This window comes from Meriones unguiculatus, chromosome 1 (genome assembly GCF_030254825.1).
Source record: "Meriones unguiculatus strain TT.TT164.6M chromosome 1, Bangor_MerUng_6.1, whole genome shotgun sequence".
NCBI classification, from domain to species: domain Eukaryota; kingdom Metazoa; phylum Chordata; class Mammalia; order Rodentia; family Muridae; genus Meriones; species Meriones unguiculatus.
The window spans coordinates 32,306,562-32,331,787 of NC_083349.1; positions in this window are offsets into that span (position 1 = coordinate 32,306,562).

A 25,226-nucleotide genomic window follows, 5' to 3' on the forward strand; every position below is an offset into this window, starting at 1 on the left:
CATGGGGACTTTTAAAGATATCTTAGAATTCAGGTTGCCTTGATTGGTACTTGATTGGCTATGGCTGTGAAGAAGGAGAGTGGGTAAGAATCTGACACCACCAATTCTGCATTCAGTAGCAAGGTGACTGTCTCAGTAAGACAAAGGGAAGCAGAAAGAAGAAAGGGAGGCAAGAGACACATGAAACAGTGAAGTTTATAGTTCTCCAAAGCCTCCAGTTGAGGTGTTAGGTAGACAGCAGACATCACAGACTTAACTAAAGAAAGAAGAGTCAAGGCAAGAGATGAAGATGGGGGGGGGCAGCATTGCATAGCTGATGATACTCAGCAGATGAGAGGAATTATCCAGAAATGCAGAAAGAATGGTCTCCAATAGAAACCTAAATTTTGGGAAAATATCATTTTCTTCTATTCTTTTACGCAAAAATATAAATATTTAAAAGCATACATACAATATCATATATATTTCACCAAAATGGAGGCAACTTTAGCCAGACCTTTCTTTATCTTGTCTTTTAACAGTTTTGTCTTAGTTGGGGTTTTGATTGATGTAATAAAACACCATGACAAAGAACAATTTAGAGTAGAAAGGGCTTGTTTTTTTCTTATAAACTCCCAGGCCACAGTCCATCTTCAACAGAAATTGGGGCAGGGACCTGGAGATAAGAAATAAAGCAAAAGCCATGGAGGAATGTTGCTTATTGGCTTGTTTAGCCTTTTTTCTTATATACTTCAGAACCCCCTGCCCAGGGTTTTGAGCTGCCCACAAGTGTCTGGGATTTCCTGCATCAATCACTAATTAGTACAATGCTCCCAGGCTTGCCTACAGGCCAATATTATGAAGGTACTTCTCACATGTGGTTTCTTAATCTCAAATATGTCTAGGTTTGTGTCAAGTTATAAAAGCAACTAGTACAATTTATGTAACAGCCCTTCAAAATCAGCTGATCTGTTTCTGTTCTGTAGCTTGCAATGTGTATAATATACTCCACAGAGCAGAAGCAAGAAATTATTCAGCTTTTTTCTTAGCTGAGCTTTTCTCTGCAGCATGTTTGCTGTCCAGTAATGCAATATTGCAGTTATAGCCTGTGGAAATCAGTCCTTACATTTCAACATTAGGCCTGGTGTCCTATCAGGATGACATGGTCCTATTAGTATCACATGAGCTCTGAAAAGCACCAACTTCCTTTTTGTGTGGCCAGAGTACTGGGGACCCAACTTTGTAACTAGACAACTAGGTAACATGACTCCCTCATTTTATATTCACAACATAGAGGGAGGAAGTAGGCTTAGCCAACCTCGGGTGTGACTAAAGGCTGAATTCAAATGTTTTGGCTGGCAGGCATCAATGGGTTTGTGTGCTTGGCTTCCCAGTTTCCACAAAGTTTTAAAAAATCTGCTTCTTCTATGGTCTACAGAAGTCATTCCTAAACCAGAAATCCCTCAATTCCTAACATCACTGTCTTTAATTTTAATTTCTGCATTTTCCCTGTTGCCTTCTTTGCAACTTCCCTTTCTCTTTGTTTATTTTTCTCTCTCTAAATTCAATAGAAAATCTATAAATTCTCAGTAGCTTAAATTACTCAACCACATTAGGAAACAATTTTTCAATTTGCTTAAAAAGTTAAGCAGGTGTGGTAGTGCAGGCACAATCCCAATTACTCTGAAGAGTGAAGCAGGAGAGCTTTTTAGAGGGCTAGCCTGAGCTATATAGTATATATACATATATATATATATATATATACTGAGATATATAGTTAAAGTTAATTTCATAAAATCATTTGTTTCTCAGTTTCTCTCTTAACCTAGCTATCTCACAAATAATTGAGACTCTATTATATTATTCTAACAAGCTTAACAGCAAAAGAACTGAGCAGTTATTATTCTATTCTTATCCATCTAAGCTAATTTGACTTCCTTCCAGCATTTATCCCAGAGATACTTGCACTTTGTAGCTTTCTCTGTTGAGATTTCTCTCTTTATATCACCTACTTCGTCTTCTAACCCCTCTTCCCCTCGCTGGCGGGTAGTCCATCTCTCCCCAGCATGGCAACTGGCTGTACACTGCTTTACTGGCATATCAGGGGACAATTGGGGAACATCATTTATACAACATTTAGCCAAGAGATTCTCAGAACAAGGATTGCAACCTGATATGGGGAATACAGAAATCAGCATTGGAATTACATAATAACCTTGTGCCTACAAACATAGTAAGATATTGCTTTGAAAATGAACAAACAAAACAGCTTAGCATATACTTACTACAAAACCAGGAGATTGTACTCCTGGATATTTAACCAAAAGAATTCATTTTTAAAGTGCTCATTAAAGAATATTTGCATGAGAGTTAACTGAGATGGATCCAAAAGCCCACTAGGCAGAGCACTAGGCACAACCCAGGCTACACAAACAGAAATCTACTCATCCACTCAAAGAACAGTGACCAGCATACATAGAGGAATTTAGGAGATAGCATGCTCCATTGAAGCCCAGGACATGGGGATCTGTGCTATATGACTTTTATCACAAGAACTTACAGATAAAGTGATGCCTTAAGGACTAGAGGCAGATCCTTGACGGTCTGATGTCCACTATGTGAGCAGAGCTGACTGGGAAGAGCTAAAGGGCACATGGGAATTGGGGGAATTTAGTCAGTTGCAGGTGGCTGCTGAACCAAATGACCACAAAGCCAGAGGCTTAAAGCAAACACAGATGGGCTCGTCTATACCCTAAAGCTAGAATCCCAAAATGAATCTTAGGATAAAAACAAGCAAGGCCATGCTCCTTTGGAGGCTTCAAAGACAATTTACTTTCTTGACTTTCCCTGTGTCTAGAACTGAACTCATTCATAATTCTTGGCTCGTGGCCTCTTCTCCGCGTGCAAAGCCAGTGAAGCAAAATGTGACTCTAGCTGTGTTTCTCTCCATTCTCTCGAATGGTTCTCATCCCTTCTAGCAAATTTCTTGGTACTTTGTTCCAGCAATGCTGTGTACCAAATGCATCCACATGCATCCTTTAAGGACTGCATTGATACACAGCATTGCTGAAACAAAGCCCCAAGACAACGTGGCTAATAGAGTAGAAATTTGTGCTTGTTTTTCTTCATATGTCAATCAGGATATCTCTATCTGACAGTGTCAACTGTAATCCAAAAAATTCTTGTGTTGGGGGTTGATCAGATGCTTGTATTTTGATGCTGCTCAAGATCTGGTTATTGCCCATCTATACCTATCCTTGTTGTGTAAATCTGTCTAAGACATTATTCCTGATTGGTTAATTAAAAAGGTCTATACCTGGGCAGTGCAGGAGGAGGTAGGCGTCGCTAAGGATCCTGGGCTTTAGGAACAGGAGAATCATAGGAAGAGAGTAAAAAGGAGGAAGCCATAATGGATTACTGTGAAAAAGGAACAACATGGACCAGGAGAAAGGACTCCAAAAGTTTCCTGGAAATTTGCAATCCAGATAAAGGATAAGCAAGTATTTATAAGATTATGGATGGAAGGTAGTCCAGATGAGGATGGTTAAGGCAGATGACATTGGATGGGGGCTGGTAGATAGATAGTGAGGTTATTGAGATAGTGTAGGTGGAATTATTTGCCCAGCCCAACGTGTTATAAGGATATTATAAAATCTAACGTGTGTGTGTCTTATTGATCATGATAGTGGATTAAATAATAATCATAATAATTATGTTTATCATATGTTTAGCCCGTTGCCATTTAATTTACCACAACACTCCTAGCTTGCAAAAGGAAGTTCCAGAATTGTTGATGTCACTTGGCTTCACAGCAGTGCAACTTACTCTACTCTCATTCCTTTGACAAGAACTAGTCACCTCCCTGTATTTAAGTGCAAGTTCTGGGAATTTCATTCTTTGGATAGCCAGCTGTCCCTAAGGTAGGGCAACAATACTGGTGTCAAAAATCTAAAGTAAATGAGAACAAACAAGTACAAAGTCAAACACGGGGGTGCATTGAAGAGGAGACATCTTTTTGGAGAGATGGCTCAGGAATTCAAGGAATGTATTTCTATATAAGGCCCACCTTAGGATAAACCCATAATTAAAAATATCAAGAGAAAAGAAAAGTCTAATTTTTTCAGCAATGCAATCAGCTCATCCACAATAACTCTGTTCATCACATATCATGTGACCCCAAGACTGACTAGAGGAAAGGATATTTACAAAGACCAAATGATGCAATTCTTATAATTCATCCAGTCTGCTCTTCCTATCATTGTATTCCATAACCCATTAATAAGAGGTAATATAGTTTAATTCTATGAGCAAGTCTATAAAAAAGAAACGCCCATACTGTGTACTTTGATTGGTTTCAAATAAGAAATTTTCATACTATTGATCATTTTCTGGCACCTAATTCATCACACAGTTATAATAGAAACTAGATTATCTGATTTTGACTGTCATGGATCTGACTTTTTACTATCAGAGTGACCATTCTGCCCTCTGTGGAGAAATCATGATTTATACTGCATAGTGAAATGATAGCCACATTTGGAGCCTTGGACTATTCAACTTTAATTCTACAGGACAGTTATGAGTCTTTTATAAACTAAATTTGTGAACACACAGCATCAGAGTAAAATGAACATCAAGGATTCTGTAATTGTTTTTTTATGTAGGAGTGCAAAACTGAAAGGCTTTGGTATGTGGTAGGGCCTGCCCGGCTGGGAGCAGGCACACACCTACCCACTCCCTTTCTTATACAGTTTGAAGACAGCAGACACCACATAAGCTGTCAGAGAAGACAGTGAATCAGGCAGTTCTTCAGGAGCACATAGATCTCCTCATTCTGAAGGGAGTCAAACTCACACAAAGCTAGCAGGAGGGATAAGCCATCTTTCACTTCCTTTTCAGGCAGCTTCAGAATTTATTCAAATACATAGTAGGGAAGTTTGTGACTAAATTTATCACCATACAAAATGAGTTATGCATACGCTGTGTCTCGCTTTGAGAGGTTATACCTTCTAACTAAAATGTACACACACTCAGTCATAACACACCTTTATAAAAAATGTAGGGGACCATTTTAAATGTTTATGATGTGAAGGTTACAAAGGTTATAGAAATACATCTTAATTCTTATCAACATGCTCTGGAGACTTTAAATGTGCGCTGTTCAATGATTTATAATGTATCAAGCACACACGACAGTGTAGATGGGTCAGGAAACATTACGGCCTAAGGACCCATGCTCTCACTGGGCCTGTGAGTGGGGTTCTTCATCACTGAGCTGCATGACAGAATTTGAGCTCAGTGGCATGAGCACAGTGGACACATGGACCAAGGAAGGAATATGTCCTCACCTTATGAGAGTTCACTTATTCGGTGTGGCAGCTATGATAGGGCTGTTGGGCATTTTGTGAAGATATTTCCGTTCAAATCATGGAGTGGCCACAGGCTACATATTACAAAAATCAATTAAGCTTTGAGATCATTTTACCTATAGGAATAATGATTCCTTCCATACACAGTTGGGAAGCAAAAGTTGTTCCGCTAAATAACCTCTGTACCTTTAAGTTACCCTCAGATTATTTATAGTTTCTAATAAAATGTAAAGGCATATAGGTAATTGCTATACTGCATTGTTCAGGGACTAAGGAGAAGAAAAAGAAGTCTGTATATATTTGGTAAAGAAGCAATTGTTTTTCTAAGTAATCTCCGTTTATGGTTTATGACTCTGGAGACATAAAACCCAGGGCTGCCTGTATGTAAATAAGCATGTAAATGGGAAGATCTCAATTCTGAATAGTGTCTCTGCTTCACGGGCTGGAGATTTAGAATGTCGCAAATGTCAGCGTGCCAACATTGCTCTAGATACATTCAACTCTTTCTACTCTCTCTGCATCTATATCAAAGCATATTACAGAAATCTCTGTGCTGTCACACAGGCACCTTTTGCCTTCCCTGACTGAAGCTTCTTCTAATTCTTGATCATATCTGTCTCATCTTTGAATGCCTCCAGTTTGCAGCATACATCCCTCGTGCATAGTAAGTGCTCAATAAATGTTGGCTGAAATAAGGAGTCTCTGTGAAGCAAAGTAAATAAAATGTTGGTGATGAAATATGTATGAACAAGAAAGGCTATGCTTTGAAGGACTTAGGTAAAATAAGAAATCTGGGGAGTTTCAGTGATTCAATTGGGGCTGTAGCTATGACAGCCTTATACACACAGAATCAAATCACAGAGGCAAATGGCGGCAGCAGCCTAGCAGGGAAGAACAATCATTGCTCTCCAAACTCAGAACAAATAAGTTTGGAGAAATATGATAATTGTTAATAATATGAAATTGACAAGAGGATGGGGAGCCACTTTGATATTTGATTACTATTTAGTTGATATTCAAGTTCATAATAAAGTGAGTGAGCAGGTGTTACCCAAAGCAGATGTGAAAACACAGTAAAGACTAACAGGATTTGGATGCTTGCTTGGGATATATTTTGCTTGATGAGAAAAACTTTGAAATTTAATCGCAAAGAAATGAGGTGCATTTGGATCACCTACTTTATTTTTGCTTTATTCTCACAAGTAGTTTATCAAAAGTCACAGATGAGGCAGTTCCTAAAAATCTTTCCATATCTGTGTAGCTCAGCAGTCCACACTCACCCACTTTTCTTCAACAGGAACCAAGGAATCAAAGAAAAGATTTCTTATTCACACAGAAAAGAATCAAATCAAAATAAAGAGAATCAAAAGAAAACTGAGAATAGTGCTACCTCAAGACCCAGTTATACCACTCCTGGGCATATACACAAAAGATGCTCAACTATACAACAAGGACATTTGATCGACTGTGTTCATAGCAGCTTTATTCATCATATCCAGAATCTGGAAGCAGCCTAGATGTCCTTCAATGGAAGAATGGATACAGAAATTGTGCTACATTTACACAACGGAATACTATTCAGCTATTAAAAACAAGGAAACCATGAAACTTGTAAACAAAATGGATGGAACTAGAAAAGATCACCCTGAGTGAGGTAACCTAGAAGCAGAAAAACACACACATGGTATATACTCACTCATAAGTGGATATTAGCCATATCATATAGGATAAACCTACTAAAATCTACAGACCTAAAAAAGCTAAACAACAAGGAGAACCCTAGGAAAATTTTCATTCAGAAGGGAAAACAGGATAGACACCAGAAGTGTGGAAGAGAGGGAACAGAATGGGAGCCTACCACAGATGTCCTCTAAACGAATTCACCCTGTAGGGGATCGAGGCAGATGCAGCGACTCACAGCCAAACTTTGGACAGAGCGGAGGGAGTCTTATGGAAGAAGGGAAATATAGAAGGACCTGGAGGGGACAGGAGCCACACACAAAGAGACCAACAAAGCCAAAAAAAAAAAAAAATAGCTGGACCCAGGAGAGACTGCAGAGACTGATGCATCACACAAAGACCATACATACACTTAGATCTAGACCCTTTGCTCAGATGTAATCCATAGACAGCTCAGTCTCCATGTGGGCTCCCTAGTAAGGAAAGAAGAGAGTCTCTGACATGTACTCTGTTGCCTGCTCCTTCATCACTTCTCCCCAGCCAGCCCACAGAAGAAGAGGATCCAGGCAGTCCTGAAGGGTCCTGATAGGCTAGGGTCAGACAGTCGGGGAGACATCTTCCTCTATCAGTGGACTATGGGAGAGGGAGAGGGAAGGAAGAGGGAAGGAGGGTGAGACCAGGAGCAGATGAGTGAGGGAGCTACAATTTGGATACAAAGAGAATAAGTTGTAAAAAATAACAATAATAATTTCAAAATAAAAAGGAAAAAACGGGAAAATGGTCAAAACCCCGAAGTTCAGAACTCAGAGGGGCAAAGAGGTATGTGAGTTCACACAATAGTGTTTTCTGTGTGTGGGGGGGAATTTTTTTTTTATATTTCTGCTTGCAAGCTTTTTAGTTCAGCTAATGTGTGGCTAATGTTTGGGGGGAAAACTGGGTCAGAAAAAGATGGAATATTCCACAAACTGTCAATAATGACAACAGTTATGTAGTAAGCCATTGTCTGCACCCACCTTGAACTGAAGGGGCTGATAGCAAACACTTCAAGGCATCATTTCCAGTCACACACATTTCACTTTACAACCAAATACTGGTCCAACTTATGAAAAAAAAGGGGGAGGAATTATACAACATGTTTGATATGGTTAGCAATGATATTCTATAATTTTTAAATTGCCAAAAGAAGACATTTTAAGTTATGATGGACCTACATAACAAAACCACTATAAGTGTATGAAATGCTGAGCGTGTTATAGAACAGAATGTTGAATGTTATAATAATACCTTTTAGTAATTAAAATGAACTATTCTTTCAAGGAAAAGGGAGTAGAAGAGGAAGGGGAGATGCACCAATAACGTTATCAGCAAAATGCTTCTTGGTCACTTTGGTAGGCTCTGTAAGTTGAAATCTGAGAGCAGATTTGTCTAGAGTGTTTGTGGCTACCCTGAAGAAATCCCCACATTTTCCAATTTCTTCCTTCTCTATATTGGTGACAGACATCAGGGTGGTCAGCAACCAAGCAGGTCCAAGCATAACTTTCCTATTTACAGGAGGTATGGGGTTCATGCTTGTTCTGGATCATCTGTGGACTTGGGCACCTTAGCCTGAGATCATAGCTTATTTGTCAGTAGCCAAGCTGTAAGCCTTCCCCAGCTTCCTACCTGTCTTCAGGTAAATCCATAGTCTCAGTCTTTTCATTTCCCATAAAAAAGAGCATAGGCGCTGTCTGGATTATTGTTAATTGCTTCATTGAGAATTGCTTCCATACAGAATGGAAATACATGTTTTCTTTCATTAGCCACTAACAGCCACATATTTAGCAAGAACAAAAAAGTAAGACTCCAAGTTCATTCAACTCTTCCCTCCCTTTTATAAACTATGCATGTGTTGCCTGAGATATTAATACTTGTCTCTATTTTTGAAGAAAAATCCAGAGTACTTGTAATAAATAAAGTTGGACTTAGTCAAACCAGAAACAACTTCTTATTATTATTCCCATATAGAAAGGGCACACATTGCTTGAAACTTTGTGAACTTGGTATCAGTCCTTATAAAAGAAGCATCTTGAACTTCCCACTGCCATTTTCTGCACAAAAACAACACATGCTTTCACTCCAAAGTATAGAAAAAAATAGTTATTTCCTAATGTCCAAGAATGATAAACTGCTATACCAATTTACTTCCTGTGGCAAATAATGAGAAAATTAAATGAAATGTATTAAGCTACATTTTACACACATTGGATATTGGTATCTGAAAACAGAGAAATGCAAACTGAGTAAGAAAATCTACCCAGCTGTATCATTTTACGAGGGATAGCACAATGAACTGTGCAGCAGAAAGTGTTTCCAGACTCAGCTGGCAACTGATAACATGATTCTAAACCGAATGAAACACTTCAGGCTGCTCAACCAACAAGAGCCATCATGATGCAAAACTTTATGGAATATGCAAAGAATTTAAAATAGACAAACCAATTAGGACAGGAACAACACGATTAGAGTTTTCCTACCACCTTACTCTAAGAATTATTGCAAAATGACAGCCCCACGAGAGTAGAGTTCTGGTGTAAAGAGCAGTGGACATAGCAATGATGCAACTGAGTGCAGGAGTAGACCACTGAGCATTCAGCAGTAGTGCTGAGGTAATGCGATGGCTAACAAGCTCTGTTCAACAGATTGTATTTAGATATTTAGAACAACAACCACAAAGATACCAATTTATCTCTGCATTAAAAAATAACGTACATCATAGCCCCAAACTGGAAATCAAATGTATAATGTCCAATAAAAGAAATGCAAGCAAAGAAAACAGTCATTGAAACTTTAGATAACTCATTAAGTTCTTATGTAGAGCATAAAATGCCTATTTGATAAGTTGGTCTTAATCCAAGCTATAACTTCATTTCTTTAAAATATTCATATGAGGAGCTTAAAACTTAAGCCACTAATTGGAAAAATTATTTAGTGCACACACACACACACACACACACACACACACACACAAACACATGCATGCATAAACAGGTTTTTATAAAAAAAAATACACCCTTTAAAAAACGTCTTCAACATGCTAATAACAAGACATGGCATATAATTCAGTGGTTCAAAATCCCTCAACAAAGAGGACATACGCAGGTGTTAAGTGGATAAGCTATTTGGTTATTAGGTAAATGCAAATCATATCTCTACTAGACAACACTACAGTATTTCTGGAACAGATGAAATAAAAAAAAACAATAACTCAAAGCACTTGAGAAAACATGGCACAAGTCTAACTCTCATGTATTGTGGATGGGGATTTTTAGTTGGTGCACCTACCGTGAAAAATGGTTAGACAGCTCACAAGTTAACTTTTAGGAGAGTAGGATACAGCACGGCCCTTCTGGGTGTTGACCCAAGATACATGAAAAGAGGTATGTCCGTACCAAGGCCTGTGCATAAATGGTTAATGTGGGATTCATAATAGTGAAAACTGAAATGATCCAAATATCTATTAACCAGTGAATGAGTAAACCATGAATGGCATATGCTTACAGTCTGATTAATATTGTTCGATAAGACAAAGGAAAGCACTAATATAGGCATTGACATGGTTATTTTTAGAAGTATTTTTGCTAAGTCAAAGAAACTATAACGAAACCTACACATTACGGGATACCATTTACAAAGCACACCAGTACTGGTTGGTGCTCAAAGCATAATATCGTTAAGTATAACCTTTTGCAACACTAGTACTTTGGGGTGAGATTGATAAGACCTCGAAAACAAAGTTTTTGTTTTCCTCCTCTATTCCTGTCTCTTTTCCCCCTCCTCAAGGTAGGCTTCAGAAACCAAAATTTCTCTCTTCCCAAGCAAGCTGTAAAAGCCAGAAATATGGCTTTCTGCCTTCTCCCTTGAAGTACTTTGTTACAGGGGCTGGAAAGATGGTTCAGTGGCTAAGAGGATTTACTGCTTTTGTACAGGACAAGATTGGTTCCCAGCATCTTCATGGCGGCTCACAGCCATCTACAGATCCAATCCCAAGGAATCCAACACCTTCTTCTGACTTCTGTGCGCTCTGCACACATGTAGTATGTATGTGTGTACCTATACACACACAAGCAAAATACTCGTACACACAAAATAAAATAAAAAGACATAAATTAAAAAAAAACCACCTTTTCATTCTACAAGGACCATGTGTGGATATGACAGTACCGGACTACCCCTGAGAGGTCAGCAATAATTCAGATAGACCTTTAAAATGGCCTTTTCGTTCTGTTACCACTTGATGGCATAAACTGTGCCACACTTTTACATAGCTGTCCATCTTCATGAAACCTAAGCATACATCAGAGAGTTTCTCTGGATATTTAGCTCTTGATTTCTGAACATTCCTGTACTGCACACAATAGTTTCCACAGTCAGGAGCAGGTGTGGAGGACTGACTTCTGTCTTCTGCGACACAAATCTCAGTTTCCAGGAGAATGAAACAATTTATACCTTCATATCGATGATGATTATATAAATAAGTAAGTTTATAAACATCAAAGATTTCCATTGAAATCTGGCAGATTTTGTTAGGTGTACATCACATTCAAGATTTTATTTTGTTTTATGTGTGTAAGTATTCATGTGTGTAAGCATCTGTGTCTGCACATCACATGTATGAAATACCACTGGAAGTCAAAAGAGGATGTTGGATCCTCTGGAAGCTGGAGTTACGGATGGTTGTGAGCCACCACGTGGGTGGGAATTGAAAATGGAACCTATATCAGAGCAGGCAGTGCTCTTACCCACTGAGCCATCTCCTTGGACACTACATTATATTTGATATATAAATATATATGAATATAAATAAAATATAAATATATTTTTATATATTATAGATTTATATAATATATGTTATATATATTATATGTAATGTAGTGGAGAAAATTCTAGTGGAATTTTATTCAAGCTGGGTGAACTGAGCAGAATATCTGTGCTAAGAAATGGACTTTATTAAAGAAACCTGTGATTAAAGAGCTGTCAACATTAAGGTACAATGCTCCTGTCTCTGCCTACAGTCCAGGACACACATGGCTGTATATGAAGTGGGTGTAAGTTCTGAAGAATTAGGCTCTCCCTGCCTGTTTGACTGGCTAAGAACATATTCAGATCAGGGAGGGAGAGTTTGAGGTACCCAAGGTATCAGTCATGGCTGTTTAGAAGAATTGCTGCTAAGACCATTTGTTAATTGTAAAGTAGTCAGGGGTCCACTGAAAGTTGCAGTTCCTCTATAAGTGACAAAACCCTTTCTTCTTCAAATATAACAGTAGGATAGTGGGAAAGTTAGAAATTATTCATTTCTAAGGCCCTTTTAATGAATATATATATATATATATATGCAATGACTATATTTCCTCCCTTCCATAACTCAATACCTTCCCTTTCTCCCCTTCTCTACCTCTTCTTTCTATTAATCTCCTTTGTTCCCCTGACAGTCTTGTCTGAATCTAACATTTAACCAACATACTTTGAACCCACAATCACTAGAACCCTGGAGAGTGAACCCTCTGTTGTGATACTTCTCATGGCTAGTAAGACTAGGAGTAGAAAAACAAATGCCCACACTAAAGGAATTGACCTCATTGTTAAGCTTTTAAAAATTATCCTACCATGTTCGCTATACAAATTTCATATGTATCAATGTGTGTGTAATGTTTACACTCAGCCAAATCTGGATTCTACACAGGTAGCATACTTCTTGATGGATGGGTTATCAAGGTCCATGAAGCAACTACATGTAGATTCTGGTTGCCCACATTAGGTCAGCAATTAAGGAGCAGTCGTGCAAATCATGGCTTACCTATTTTGCACCTCTATAAAGGTGTAAAGGATATTTGTGAAAAGCAGCTTTCCTAAGTTTGTAATTACAGTTCTAATTTTTCCTCTTGCAATTCTTTCGAAATTATCAGTTCTCTACAATTAAAATTCTTGACTCTTCCTTCTCTTACAATTTTGACTCCTTCCCCCCCCCCCCATTTGGGGATTGTCTCTTGGATTGCCTACAAATTTGTAGTTGTTTGCGTAAGATGTCAAACCACGTGTCGAAGTTTCCTAAAACACAAAGAATTCTTAAAAACGCCCTACTCCTCCTCAGGGATTAGTGCAATAAGATCAGTAAAAACAGCCCTTTTGTAACCCCCAAGTGATTGGCATTATAGCATTTGAATTCTCTTAAAACAACTGGATAAAATACTAATTCTGAATAAGTAAAGGGAAAAAATGCTGAGTTAAAGATTTGAAGTTAAAATACTGTTAAAAAATTAGTACATGGATAAAGGATTGCCATTAACAATGCGGCTTTTTTTAAATCTTAATCATTTGGATAACTGTTGCAAAGATGATGTACCAAGAATCACAAGAAAAAAGGGTCACATATTAGTCAATGGAAAAGGCTGTTGAGACATTATTTTTTATAGTTAAAAATGTATGTCTTTTTGTATACAGGAGGGCTACTGATTTTTTGAGCTAATTTTGTATCCAGCCACTTGGCTGAAGGTGTTTATCAGCTGTAGGAGTTCCTTGGTAGAATTTTTAGGGTCACTCAGATAGACTATCATATCATCTGAAAATCATAGTACTTTGACTTCTTCCTTTCCTACCTGAATCCCTTTGATCTCCTTTAATTGTCTTATTGCTCTAGCAAAGACTTCAAGAAAGAGAAAGGGCATAGAAGAAGAAGAGAGAGGGTGAGATTGGGAGGGGATGAGGGAGGGGGCTACAGCTGGGATACAAAGTGAATAAACTGTAATATATAAATAAATAAATGAATAAGTTTTAAAAAAAAAGAAAAAATGTATGTTTCTATAAAACCTCATCAACCTCAGTAACTTTCAGAAAGATCACAATTTGTATTAATAAACACAGAAAATTCTATTGGTTTACCTTGTCCAACTTCTGTATCACAGTAAGATGACTTCAACAATATTTTTTTTGTAGGATGTAGGCAGCAGAGATCACAGTCCAAAAAGCCTCAGTGCACTGTGATAGGGAAGACCGCTAAGTAATTTATCTAACTTTCTAACCTTCTGTGTTAGCTATTAACTCGATAGCCTTCTCAAAGCACTTAACATATTCTTACATTACAGACCCGATGCTCTGTCTCTCTTAACTCTTGTCTTCTTTAAGCCAAACATTAAGTAACTGTGCATGAGATTCATCATTAGCTTCATCATGTATCATCACCCTGTTTTCTAATATAAATTTTCAGTCAACAAATGTTTTAGTTTATAAGTAAAAAGTCTCTTAAGGAAAAAAAAAGTTTTCCAACACTTCTCTTTAAAATAACTCCAGCTTACTTCGTCTTTTAAAATCTATTTCTCTCTCTCTCTCTCTCTCTGTGTGTGTGTGTGTGTGTGTGTGTGTGTGTTTGAGTCACTGCATGTTGGGGCTAGCTGTTGTAACTAGTCTGGTTCCTTGAGAAACTGCTGCATTGAATATGGACTGGGGCATGTACTCTACCAAAGGCTCATGTGTGCAGGATTCATCCTCAGTATGATAATGTTGAGGTGGCAGAACCTTTAAGAGGTGGGGCTGAGCAGGAAGTGGTTGGGACTTAGATCTGCAGCCATCACAATGGGCTGATGCTCTTTCTAAAAAGTCTATTAGTCCCCAGAAAACAAGCTGTTATAAAGCAAGCTCTGCTTTCCCAGGAGGCCGACTCTCGTGCTTTCTGCCTGCCACATAACCTTTCTGCATATACTTCCAGCCTTGAGATGCCAGTCAGCCATAAAATTTTCACTGGAGGCTAGCAGGTACTGTCAACATGCCTGTGACTTTCCAGGTCTACATCCTAACTGTGCTCATTGCTTTTCTGTTGCTGTAATAAAATACCATGACCAAAGTCAACTTAAGCAAGAAGAGCTTATTTTGGCTTACAGTTCCGAAGGGAGAGCCCATAATGCCTGGGAAGGCATGGGAGTATGGAGTATAAAGAAATATATCAAAGCGGTGTCAGTTCTGTGGTGGGATTTTTTCTCTCTTAGCCTTTCCATTATGCAACACAACATACCTTGTTTCTGTGTCAACAGAGTAACATTTCAATAAATTTCTCAAAACATTTTTTCAGTGAATATACCAGGCACACTGATGATTCTAATAGGAGAGGTAAGGAGAGAGATGGAGATAATTGTAGATGATAGAGAGAGAGATAAATAAACAGGTAGTTAGAAAATAGATGATATATGATATACAAGTAGGTAATAGGTAGATAGACGATAGACATATCCAAGGCTTGTAACAGATGCATCATACGCAGATAATAGAGAGATAAACGATAGATAAATAAAACGAACATAGCTGATTAGATGATTGATACATAGATAATTGATAGAAAAAATGATAGCTGGTTGATAGCTTAAAGATAGATAAGTAGTAGATTATTAAGGTAAGATATATCATAGATGATAGGAATGGATTAAATAAATCACAAATATATATTATGTCATAGGCAATAGATATATCAATAGATGATAGGTACTTCATAGATGACAGATATATCATAGTTAAATGATACTGCTATAGATAAATCATTACACGTACCAGATACATCAAAGATGATAGATAGATGTTGTCTTAGGTTTTTATGGCTGTGATAAAACAGCACAAACAAAAGCATCATGGGGAGAAGAAAGCATCCTCTTACAATTCTCAGGTCACAGTCCATCACTGAGGAAACTCAAGGCAGGATTTCAAAGCAAAAACTAAAGCCAGGGCTGAACACCGATTTCTGGCTTGTTCCTACAGCTTGCTCAACCTCTTCTTTATATCACCCAGGACCACACATGAGTGTTGGCACTATCCACAGTGAGCTGAGCACTCCAACATCCATCACCAATCAAGAAAATGTTCCACAGGGTTTCCCACAGGCCAGTCTGCTAGAGGCATTTTCTCAATTGAGGTTCCGTTTTCCCTTATCTTGGGTCAACTTGACAAAAAACTAAGCAGTGATAGGATAGGTTATAAATACGTAGATTACAGATGATAAATACAGTATAGCTAGATAACAGATCTTGACTTAAGTTATAAAGAGCTAGGTTCGTGTCCTTTAGTTGCTAATTTGTGTATTACTGTTTCCATTTATTTGAACATGTCAGATTCAGCATTTTTGAATGCTATTGTAATTCACTTTACAAATTTAACTTTTGTGCATATATGTCATTGTATAAAGTATGTTGATTATGTATGCATTTGACTTATTTCCATAAACGGGATTTAGATATATATTCAACTTATGTTAGCGACATTTTCTATTTATAAAAACAATGGCTGGTTTATATCATGAACTTTTTGTCTTTTATTTTCTCACTTATTTCTAGCTTGTTTTCGGCTCTTCGTCTGTCCAAGCGGTACTATCGCTATCATTCTCACGTGTCATTTGTTTTGTACTCAGGAGAGACGTCCACTTAAGAGAGTGTTGCAACCTGGGGACTTGTAATGTGCGCGTGCTCAGTTCCTCTCAGTGCCGCTGGATGGTTCAAAATAGCAGCCCCATTTTGTCTGCCAACGGTGTACAAAAAGATGCCGCTTGCTCCATTTCCCTCTTCTGCCCTGGCTGATCTCATCCTGGCCCTCTTTCTTTCTCCTGGTCACATATTAGTCCTTGAAATCATTTGCATAATTTAGGGTTTGTTTCCTGATTTGTTGTTTGTGACTGTGATTACATGCTGTCCTCTCAGAAAGCAATTTTCTTCAACTAGTCTCAAGTCATGACTGACGGCCTGCATTATTTCTTATTTAATTCCATTTGAAATTTATCACTCTCCTTTCAAGGAAGAGAAGAACAACTCTATAAATGGTGCAATTTCCTAAGAAAGCATTTCCAAAAAAACTATGACAAGACCTTCCTCTGTCTAAAACTCTTGCTGCCAGCATTTTTCTCTAAATGATCTTTCCTGATTTATCATTTTTATTGAATGATTCCCTCACACCTCATTTCCTTCATTGTACATAATGCCATTTGACCATGTGTAACATAAATTCCCCTAGCAAAAGAAAAATAGAAGCAGCCAGAAAAATTAATTCTATTTTTCCAGCAATCACTTAGCAACTTCTTATGCTGCAGATATGAGATTCCTAATGCCCCAGCTTGCCTAAGGTCTGGGGCATGGTACACGTTTATTCTGGAAGTGAAACAAAGAGATAGCCCATCTTGTTAAACACCCATTCAGATTCCGCTCTCTCTTTGTGATGGGCTTCCTACAACTACCCACATAAAGTGCCAATTGAAAGCAGCCCTGTCATAGAGACTTTTACAAAATATGAACGGTGCTAAATACCTCAAAGTGAATCGATTTTCACCGAAAGTGTTTTAACCTCCCTTTAGGTCAAGAAATAGCAATTTTTTGAGCTTCACTGTATCCTGAGAATTAATCCTAAGAGGCAGGTATGCACTGCATACCTCATTTGCTCCATGAAATTCATGGAAAATGCTGTGAGTAGGACTTAGGACACTTGTCCCTTCTGTCCAGCTGAGAGTTAGGTCCTGGGCAATGAACTCCTGACTGCTTGATGATATCCTTCTCATTATGGGTAGTTGTTTTTTTGAAAATTGTTAACCTTCTTTGAAAACAAATACTAAAGTAAGAAAGTACACATGAGTCTGATTTACGTTCCTAAAGACAGGACGGACATTAGGTTGCTTTGGCAGGTGAGCAGAGACTTAGAGAGAATAAAGGTCTTAGCAAGGGTCTCCAGGCAGCATGAAGATGGTGCTGGACCAGGGCACAGAGTGTAATCATGGCACGGAGAAGAAATCGTGTGGGGAAGAACAGAAACAAGACAAACGATGGGCGGTGGCAATTGCTTCAGGAGTGGCTGTATTCTGAAAGGACACGTCAGGTGGGAGGGACACACACGTGCTCTGTAGGGAACAGGGCCAGCGATGAGGTCCCAGGCACTATGACTGCTCCAGGGACTTTATTAAATTAGTTAATCTTTCTAGTCATCTTGTAGACAGACAAGGATTAGCATGCTCATTTTAATGACTCAGAAATGTAAACAGGTACCCCTGGACTGCACAGCGGTATCTGAGTTCAGTGCATAGTACATCTGAAGACCAGCAAAAGCACACGTAAAAATGGCTCTCTAAATATTACAACATAGACCCACCCCACACACACTTGGATAAAGAATTACCTACCGAAGTATTCAGTGTGATGAATGTTCCCTGCAGTACAGCTACTGTAAAAATTTTCTGTCACTCTCTAGATTGAATCAGTAAGAGCACAGGGCTCAGCTTTTCTCTTACTTGTCTGTGCCAGAAATGGGAGAGCAGCCTGTGTTTCCTCTGCTTTCACTCTTCACTAAATCATATTTAGCCACTAGTTCTCAATCTAAACAGAGCTTACAAGCACTGCAGAAGAATATCTTGTCTTCTTTCTTCACAGGGTGCTATACTTGAATACATATACTAACAAAACCTGTCGTTCCTGTGCTGAGATGCCCTGCAGAGACTAAAGACTTGTGAATGAGCTAGCACAAAATAAACCAGTCCTCTGGCCCTCCTCATTTTTCCTATGAAACCAGTCAGTCCTCTTGCCCTCCTCAGTTCTTGGGTGACTTTTCTTCTTCCTGGTACATTATGTCATTTTCACTTCTGATGACAGATCACTAAGTTAACTCTTTATTTCTGAGTTAGAAGATACTTACTTTACAGTGACATTTAGGGGGAGGGAAGAATGAGGACAACTATTTACACAGAAGGATGACTCGAACTCTCACTGATATTTCAATATTCCCCACTTAGTGAGTAAGAGAGTATGAACTGATGGTCTAAGAAGGCTTCAGGAGCACACAGATGATGCATCCTTCTTCTTTACTTACTCACTAAGGGACAAGTCAGTCCTCATCTACGGAAGGGGCTCAAAAGGATGAGGACTCCAGTCTGCACCCGGAAAAGCTCAAGATGCAAAGAAGGGAACTAAAAACAAAGGAAGTGCTTCTAAAGTAGTGCAGGTCTGACAAGTAAAGGATGTCCTCATGTGGTAGGTGACCGGGTGAACTGCCATTGTGAGAAATAAGAGGCCAAGTCCTGCAGTCAGTGTAGGCCTCCAAGACACACAAAGAATGTTCTCCACAGTCATGGCACAAAACACTGAAAGGCTCATGTGTACACATAGCCTTGATGGCACTTTTAAGCACTTAAAATAAATAATTGGCACCCTACGTCTCCAATTTGAATAAAGCCATGAGATAACAGAAAGATACATGATTGACAATGGGATGTTGATGGATCACAGCATCCTTGGTTGTAAGCCCAGATCCCAGAAAGTTTAACATCAGCCTTTGGTCCCTCCCAGCATTAATGGTCTGATCTTGATAAAGTTATTTAACACACCCTTCAATTTCTCATTTGAGAAATCATCTCATAGAGATGCTGTGAGCACTGAAGTTACCAAAATATACAAAGCTCTTAGAAAAGACTCAAGTTCATTAAAATAGCAGGTAATAAACGGCAGAAGTTCATGCAACTATTATCATATTGAGGGCCACCAGTATGGATACGAGTTTCTAAAAATTATGTGAATCAAGTAGCTTAGGGTAAGGATGATAGAGTGAAGATGAATTACAGATGATTCTCAAACATATAATTCCCTAAGCTGTGACTATAAAAAGAATTCACTCATTAACCACAACTCCAAGTGACACACTTAATTCTATCAATTTTAACAAAGAAATAATACTTTAGCATAGCACGAGTGTCTTATAATATAGTGCCGTCTACTTCCTACCCCAATGAAGTCATCCTGGAAGAAAAGTAAATGGCCTAAGATACTCATCAATATAACTGTGTGGAAATTAAGCTTATAGCTACCAGTATCGTTTTATCAATTAATTCTGGAGACAGCAAAACAAATTATTAGAAAACATCAAAGTGGAAGAATGAAACAACACACTGACTCTTGCTGTTGGGAATAAACACTTCAGCTAACTTTGCTGAGTTGTGAGCCTCTAAGAGCACCAGATTCCCGGGTCCTGGAATTATATACATATGATTAGGAGCCACCATATGAGAATAGGAGAATTAAACCTGGATACTCTGGAAGAGCAGACGATGTTTTTAATCACTGAGCCATCTCTCCAACCTCATTGCGTCTGTTCTTAAAAATAAAACCCGCAGGTCAGCAAGGATTGTAGATCTCTAAATTATTTTTAAAAGATGTCACTTTTAAGAATCAGAACTAGGCTAACTGCCTAAGCCTACCATCTGTGGATACCTTCCTGGTATCAGTGGCTCTTAGATCATACCTTGGAAGCTGACTCTCAGTGTCCATGGATGGAGTGGATAAATTTCAGTACCGGGGGTGAAGCCAGGGAATTTTTACCGTTATTAGTCCAGTTGCCCGAATCCTTGTCTTTCCCAGTGGTTTCTTTTCTCACTTGAGAAATACAGACGTCGAGATCTTGAGGTCCACAATAGGGCCTGCTGGTCATTGCTTTCACTGCTGAGCTGCTGTTCAGATAACTAAAAGGTCTGCACCATCATCTTGGATCTCTCCGGTAATTATATTTTCATTTCAAAAATAAAAATATTAAACTTCCAAGAGAAAATAAATACCACATTTTCCCCAGAAAAAAAAAAGAATCAGAACTAACTACATTATTTACTTTTCATTGGTATTATAAATATTTGTAATAATACACTACTAAAAACTATTATTTAATAAGCATCTTTATTATTCCACTTATTTTTCTCAACAGCTTTACAGTAAGTGTTGGCTATTCATTGAAATTATTGTCAAGTTTAGCAGCATCAAATACACCAACTGATTACACTTCCATCTTGCATTTGTAGGTAAGGAGTTTGGGCAGAGCTCAGCCCTGCTGCTTATGTTGTTAGCTTGTGTCATTTGGTATACAGCCCTTAGATAAGCTCATTTGGATCCATCCAAGATGTTTTCACTCCCTTGTCTATACCTCAGCCTAGATAGCTACAAGAATAGAACCCATGGAGACATTTAGTTGAACCCCTAGTAAGTTTCCCCTCTAACCTAATGTTTAGACCATGATGGGGCTTGCCCAGTGACCATTCAGGATTCCTAGAAAGCAAGAGAGTAAAAATTGTCTGTTCCTTAACATCTCTGTCCCAAAGTAGGCACAATGCCACTTTCATTGTCTTCCATCAAACTCCTCACAGAGCCCACGTAGATTCGAAGGCAGAGGACATACACTCCCATCTCCTGAAAAGAATTTGGGGTGTAGATATGCCACAGTAGGAATTCTCCCTATCATTTTGTTAATGCCATCCAAGATCACAGAAACTAGTTGATTCTCACAAGACCCTCACACACAGAGAATGCATGGAAACATTCTTCCATCCTCTCTCTCTCCACCCTCTATCCCCTAGACAAGCAGAGCTGGGAGCGAACCCTACTCAAGCAATTCCGTTACCCTCACAGAGGCGTGCTGTGGGAATTATAATGGCAATCACTTTCCCACTGCAACTGGGAAGTTGGTTAATGTATTGGCACTAATACAGCACCTCTTCCCATCACAGCAAAATTGGCTGTTACTGTTATAGTTGGATTATGGCCACTTCTCCCTCCTTTGCAAAATTTAAGTCTGTGATATTCTTGTCAAGGGAAATAATGATGGAGTTTCAGCAGACTGGTGATTAGATTTGCACTGCAACAATCTGCAAATACCTTACACATTACATTTGCTGCTTTGATTTGGTCTCTCTGCATTGTACAAAGGGGTGACTTCTGGGTATTGGAATAAAAAGTGGCAGCCAAAGAAGACCGTATACACTTGATCCTCCTGTCTTGTTTGAAGTGAAGGCAAGCGAACACAGTGCTGGGAGAAAGAGACTGCGGTCAAGTTGGCCTCCAAAATTTAAGAGAGGCTTCAGAAATCTCATTCCCTCCTTTCTGTTGTTGGCTGGACACCTCCTTCCTTCTCTGCCTTATGGCAGGTGGCCAGTACAGTCCAATTGTGTTTTGCTGGAGTCTGGCTGTAAAACCTGGTCTCTGCCCTCTGTCATTATGAGTAACTTGTGGACAGAAGTGGGAGGATTCCAGAATTTGTTATTCCTGAAGGTCAAAAATCTTTGAAATATACATCTATCTATCTATCTATCTATCTATCTATCTATCTATCTATCTATCTATCTATCTATCTAAAGATAGAGTCATTTATAACCTGGCCTGGAACTCACTATGTAGCCAAATATTACCTTAAACCTTTTCTTATTCCCCAGTCTCCACCTTCTAATTGCTGGGATTATGAGAATGCAGTTGGTGTGTATGGTGCTGGGGTTGAACCTGGGGCTTTTGGCCTGTTAAGCAAGCACTCTACCGACTAAGCTACATCCCCAACTCCCTCCTAGGTTTTTGCCTTCTCACTGTGAAGTTCATCTAAACTTTTCAAATTATATATCTAAAACAACATTATCACTCTTACTTTAAATGTCATCAAATGGTTACCTGGTGATGAGAGGGAGACAGAAAGAAGCACCATGCGCTAGACTGTTGGAAGAGGGAGCTGCCAGCCACAGCACAGCAACAGAGAATGCCTGCCATTTAATGCAGCGGATTCTTTTTGTAAAATTATTACTGTGAAAATACAATCCCACATTACACTTACTGGTGTTTGAATCTATGTTGTGCTTTTGATTCTGTTATTTTTTTAAGGATAACAAGTGGAAATGAATTTCCATTTTACATTGAGTTATAGCACTTTGTTGGACTTAATAAAATTCACCAATTTTAGGTAAATGATTTAACAGTTTTTAACAAAATTACAGAGTTGTGCCACTATCAGCACCAGTCATCTAATTTCAGAACATTTTTATCACCCAGAAAAAGACTTCAGTCTGCTCATATCCCCTCTGCATCCATAGCACTAGACTCAGGCAGCTCCTGAATCTATTTTTGCCATCTTTTGACATTTCATATCAAAAGAGCATATGGGATTATAAGTAAAGTCAACAGATGAAAATGTGGTCATTGTGATTAGCTTCTCATTTAACCTATTTCTGGGCTCAACAATATTATAATATGTGCCAATATTTTAGTCTTTTGCATTACCAATGGTATTCCATTGTATGAAGGCTGAGGACATAGCTCAGTGGTAGATCATTTGCCTAGCAAGTGAGAGGCCCCAGGTCCAGTCTTTCAAACTATGTTCCCCACACCAACAAACGAGTTTCATTTTATGAATAGTCTATGATTTGTTTATCTGTCACCAGCTGATGGGCATTTGGGTCACTACTAATTTCCCTTTATTCTGAGAAAAGTTGCTATGAGTGGTTATGTGTGTGTGTACGAGTCTTTATGTAGCCATGAAATTTCATTTCTCTTAAAGGGACACTAAAATTGGATTTCTGAGTGTTAGAAAATACCTATGTTTAAAGTTCTCGGTACTTGACACACTATGTTACACACAGTTTGTGCCATTTTCCATTCCCAGAAGCAAGGTACTGGGCTTCAGATTTCCCTACATACTCAGCAGTGGTTATTGTCTGGCTTTCATTAGAGCCATTCTTTTCCTGTGACACAGAATCTCATCATGTGAGCATTCTTAGAATGGTCCGACAAGGACAAGTAAGATTCCTTCCATTTATAAAGAAGATATGGTTTTCACATTTTAGTAAAACCTTTGTCTTTTGGGGCACTTCAAAACACAAAATTGGATTCTTACAAAGTTTAGAGATCATCTCAAGTTATCTTGGCCACTGAGCCAGCCACGTCACACACATGCTTACTAACATGTCATAACCATGCATGTCACAGGCATGCTTACTAACAGACTAGAATTCTGCTTCTAGGGTTACTGGGAAATAAAAAAAATTAATACTAACCTTTGTCCATCCCTGAAAGCACAGCTCATACCTGTGGCAGTGTTTCTATAAATGGGCTCATTTCCTGGCAATTGGTAAATTGATTGGGAAAGACAGGTAAATTGGCTAGCAGAAAGAAATGGAAAGGGTCATCTAAGCTGAGGACTAGACAGGGTCTATTTTACTAAACCAGCATAACCCTGATGACAATCTATAAACACTTGTTTTTATACCCACAAATAAGTGTAATATTTCACTCCTCAGAAGAAAACATCCATCTGCAACAGATGGAGAGCACTGTAGAAAACCCCAACCAGTTAAAATGCAGAGTTGTGGAGCTAGCCACAGTGGATCCATCTACAAAACTCGCCTGCGCCTAAGGCTCAGGGAGCATTTCAGAGGAGGAGGTGAGGAGAATATAAGAGCCAGAGTTTGCTGACATGAACTCATGGGCTGACTCTTGGATCACCTCCACCTGGCAAGGGGGGAGCAGCCTTGCCAGGCCACAGAGGAAAACAAAGAAGCCAGTCCTGATGAGACCTGATAGACTATGGTCAGATGGAAGGGGAGGAAGATCTCCCTTATCATTGGACTGGGGGAGGGGCATAGGAGAAGAAGAGGGAGGAAAGGTGGGATTGGGAGGGGATGGGAGAGGGGGGCTACAACAGGGATACAAAGTGAATAAACTGTAATTAATAAAATAAAATAAAAAAGAGGCAGAGTTTGCTGTGAGATTGTGTCTCCTAGCAATGTCTGAACCTACATCTATAAAGTATCATATTTGCCAACATGATTGCCAAATGTAAGCTGAACAAGAATGACACTAATGAACATGCCAGACTGGACAGAAAAGAGGCCGTGTGGCCTTAGCCCTGCACAAAGAACTATAGGCACCCGAAGAACGCTGGCAGGGGGAGGTGGCCCTCTCCAGAGAAGAGCACGACCATTGGTTGTCCAATGCCAAATGGTGAGCCCTGAAATACATACCTTCAAGTAGCATTATACAGATGGGAAAAGGTTATATTTAGGAACATATATGTATGTCTATGTACGTATATACATGCAATAACGACTTTTAAAAATAATGAATCTGAAAGAGAGTGGGAAGAGTTATAATGGAGAGTTTGGAGGAATGAAAAGGGAGAAAATGGTTATAATTAAATTACGATCTCAAAATATTTTAAAGTGGTATATTTTGGAGTCAAGTGGACAAGAGAGTATTAATCAGTTGGGAAAGATGGGTAAGTTGATTGGCAAAGGGAGATGGGAAGGATCCTCTGAGTAGATGACTAGAGAGAGGGTTAATTAAATTCAGTCAGCTGACCTTACATTCCCATGGAAGAAACAAAAATCCATTCTTAGGAAACCTAGATGTGACAGCTGGTCCA